The sequence below is a fragment of the Sinocyclocheilus grahami genome, unplaced genomic scaffold (assembly GCF_001515645.1).
Source record: "Sinocyclocheilus grahami isolate Dianchi unplaced genomic scaffold, SAMN03320097.WGS_v1.1 scaffold147.1, whole genome shotgun sequence".
NCBI lineage: Eukaryota > Metazoa > Chordata > Actinopteri > Cypriniformes > Cyprinidae > Sinocyclocheilus > Sinocyclocheilus grahami.
This window is the reverse complement of record NW_015505326.1, coordinates 388,677-392,799: the sequence shown is the minus strand read 5'-3', so window position 1 is coordinate 392,799 and position 4,123 is coordinate 388,677. Positions and strand designations below refer to the sequence as shown.

Here is a 4,123-nt window from a genome sequence, read left to right as displayed (position 1 = left end):
GACCAGCAGAGGCTTAATTGTATGTGTCCAGTGCGAGCACTGGACGCTTACGTCCACAGAGCTGCCCAGTGGAGAAAGGCGTACCAACTGCTTGTGTGCTATGGTCGCCCTAAGAGAGGTCATCCTGCTTCCAAGCAGACCCTCAGCCGGTGGATAGTTGATGCCATTACTGTTGCCTATGAGTCCTCTGATCTCCCCTCACCATTGGGGGTCAAGGCTCACTCGACAAGAAGTGTGGCGGCCTCCAAGGCCTTTCTGGCAGGAGTTCCTATGCAGGACATCTGCAACGCTGCAGGATGGTCTACGCCCCTCACTTTCGTCAGGTTCTATGACCTAGATTTGCGAGCCACTCCAGGCTCCTCTGTTCTCTTGCCATAGCCATGCCCTTTCACACCAGGACATCTCGTTCCCCTAGCGTTTTCCGACGCAGCTCGAGTTCCCGAAGGGGAACGTCCCAGGTTACGTATGTAACCATGGTTCCCCGAGGGAACGAGACGCTGCGTCGCAAGGCCATACTTGGGGCATCCCTACCAGAGCTTGCTTCACTCCTAAGAAGCTAGCGCCGGCAGCACCTCACGTGCTTTTAAAGCTTCCTGGTCATGACGTCACCCGCCGCGGACGTCTCGCCCATCGTTCGACTGATTACACATATGATTCAGAGCTTGGTATCATTGAAGGCATTCCCCTAGCATTTTCCGACGCAGCATCTCGTTCCCTCGGGGAACCATGGTTACATACGTAACCTGGGACGATTTCTGTGGTCATAGATGTTGTGTGTTCATGTTATGAAATTACTGTAACTAATCGGAGATTGTACCAGCTATAGGAATTTTTGTTTATAAGTGTTAATAATGCTAAAATGAATCTGTTGATGTGAATTTTTTGTCTTTGGCTTAATTTGCTGTAAAAGTTTAGCAATTCTGTTTCATTATGACATTAAGATTAGAATATCAGATATCAAACAGAAATATGCAGAGGTCTGATGGCAGCACTGAAAGAGCACGAGGTGCTGAACCTGTGTTTTGCAGGAATTCATAGCATGGTTCAGGGCAGCCCTTGAACAGTCTGATGGAGAGACACCTGTCCAAGTCACATGACATGGGTCATTGCGAGGGTCACCGGGACTCTACCAAATCAAACAACAGCCTCTGGGGCTCTCCATGCTGAGACTGATTGATACTGGTGGTCGAAACTGCTTTTAATCAACTGATTGCATTGTCTGCCATCTAATGGACCACATTTTTAACATAATGGCCTGTGTGTGTGTGTGTGTGAGAGAGAGAGAGAGCAGTGTGGGTGGAAAAGGGTTGATGAGAGAGTTTGACAGAGCTGCAAGGAAAATGAGAGAGATGAGGACAATGAAAGTTTGAGAGGGAGAATGTGGAAGAACTGAATGAATAAATGGGACAATTCAGCCCAAAATGAAAAGTCTGTCATCATTTACTTGGTCTCATGTCATGTAAAACTCATTTTAATTTTTCTGCAGGCCATAAGATATTAAGCAAGATGTCCCTGCTGCTCTTTTCCATACAGTGAGCAATTTACACACACACAGGTTTGTTTTTGTGAAAAGTGGGGACATCCCATAGGCGTAATGGTTTTTATACTGTACAGACCGTATATTCTATTGCCCTACACCAACCCTACCCCTAAACCTACCCCTTACAGGAAACTTTGAGCTATTTCAGATTTTCAAAACACTCCATTTTGTGTGATTTATAAGCGTTTTGAAAAGTGGGGACATGGGGTAATGTCCTGAAAAGTCACCTTCTCCTTGTAATACCTATGCCATACCTTTGTCATTATACAAATGTATGTCCTCATTTGTCACAAAAACAAGCACACACACACACACACACACACACACACACACACACACACACACACTAAGTGGCTTTTATTGGCACCCATCTCACAATAATCATATCCTCTGCTCTTCCATTCCTATGACAGCTTATGATGCCATGTGATCAGGGACCTTTTACGTGTTCCTCTGCTGTCTAGATGAAGACGAGGCTGACTAAAATAAAGCAGCGATTTCAAGCGGACAGGATGTCAATGTAAGAGAGGCGAAACCTCTGAGACTTCTTCAAAAGCCTTGTCAAATGTTTAAAGTAACATTGCAGCTAAATGCTCATTTTGGCAAAACGGCTGCCCATACCCACAGTAAATTCAAACAAAAGAGTTTTAGGTTAAAGCAAAGGTACTTCATCAAATTGCTCTTGAGTCTTCTGTTTGTACTGTAGAGCTGTGATGGTGAATGGTTATAAGTTTGATTGCATCATATAATAATTGCTGTTAATATTATTCGTCGTCTGTTTTATTACGTCTTATATTGATTTTTCCGTTCTGCTGGTTCGTCTGGTCAGAGGAGAACTGGCCCCCCGACTGAGCCTGGTTTCTCCCAAGGTTTTTTCTCCATTCTGTCACCGATGGAGTTTTGGTTCCTTGTCGCCTCTGGCTTGCTTAGTTGGGGACACTTCTTTTCCAGTGATATCGTTGACATGATTGCAAAGATATTATTTAAACTGAGCTGGATGTTGACATCACTGAATTCAATGATGAACTGTCTTTAACTGAAAAATTAGTGTTTACTATTGTCATTTTGCATTATTGACACTATTTTCCTAATTAATGCTGTTCAGTTGCTTTGACACAATCTGTATTGTTAAAAGCGCTATATAAATAAAGGTGACTTGACTTGACTTGATCAATATCAACCATTATCTGCTTTATGTTTGAAAGCTTTCCATGTCATTACTTGAAGATAAAGAAAGACTTGTCAATTCAATAAAAGGTATGGGAATTATGGAAGGAAGCTGTCACCTGCCAGCAAGATAAAGAGAAAAATAGAAATATAACATTGGGGAGTGAAAGATAAGACAATATAAGAACTCAAAGAAACCATTGCTCAAATAAACTATTTAAGAGCAATATGAAACATGAATATGAAAGATTAGTGGAAATATAGATATATAATATGTATTATGGTTGTTTTCCAGAGAGTGATGCACCTAAATTTTGCCAACTGAAAGTATTCAGGCGAAACAGCAAAATTAGGGTTTTGTCCTAAATAGTTTTGGTTGGCTGAAATCATTGACTGAAACAGTGATGTTTAACCCTCTACCGCATGGTGTAGCCATATGGCAGCATACTCTTTGTGTTCATTTCCTTGCCACTGTCTCTTTAAGAGAACATTCTCATTTTTTTGTTGGAAAGAGAAGACCTTAGTTTAGCCAATGATGTGCTTTGATTAAGTCACATGACATGCAGTTTTTTTCTGTGGCATTCTGACAGACTGCTGTCTCTTGTCTGTAGTTGCTGAAAGTAAAAAAAAACTAAAACGTCAGTAACAAACAAGGACCAGTCTGTGTCACTTCTACAAAAAAATCTAAAACATCACTGTTATGATGTTATGATGACATGTTTTTGGTAAATCATTCAAATGTTTGTGTTGCCAAGTGGCAAATATTTAAATAATATTCATGAAAAATGTAATGAAATTAAAACAAATATAAATCATTATTCAGCAAAAAAGAATAAATAAAAGCACAAGTTCTTGGAAAGTATGTATAAGGTGCCAATTATAAGTAAGAACTGTGTTAAAGCTTATAATAGCACCAATTGAATCAACACAAACAACATTTCTGAGGAAAAATATTAATTATAAGTAAGCTTACACATATTCTAAGATAGCTCCACTATTGTATGCTGTTGCCGTATGGCAACAAATCATAAAGTACCTTAAAATAATATTTTTTTCCAAATTTTTTTTTACAGCACTTCAAGTTAAGCCATTCTTAGAAAAGAAAAAGATTCAAATATTTTTTTCTATAGGTCTATCATGCGTGCGGTAGATGTCACTTCTCTGATTGTGCCTTTTGACTGTGTCACTCTCTATTTTGTGCACACAACATGGATTCACAGGTAAACATGTCAGATCTGTGGAAGCCAGGACTGGTTCACCCTCTTCGAATGTTATCACTCAATTTGACAATCAATTATTGAAATATCGTTTTCGCTCGTTAATGTATGATAGATCACTGTAGGTGCCTCAGTTCAAGCGGAACACACATGAACCAATCGACTCCTTCTCTTTATTAGTTACTGTGTGAAATACACA

General features: G+C 40.2%; 1 long non-coding RNA gene across 1 annotated transcript in view; it reads right to left on the bottom strand.

The window, feature by feature from the left end:
- Positions 1-3,173, bottom strand: part of LOC107591896 (uncharacterized) — a 17,408-nt gene extending 14,235 nt beyond the window's left edge. The window contains exons 1-2 of the long non-coding RNA XR_001609919.1: positions 3,108-3,173; positions 2,621-2,627 (exon numbers count right to left, since the gene is read on the bottom strand). This is a non-coding gene — a long non-coding RNA (uncharacterized lncRNA). The remainder of the gene's footprint in view (positions 1-2,620; positions 2,628-3,107) is intronic.
- Positions 3,174-4,123: the final 950 nt, after the last annotated feature.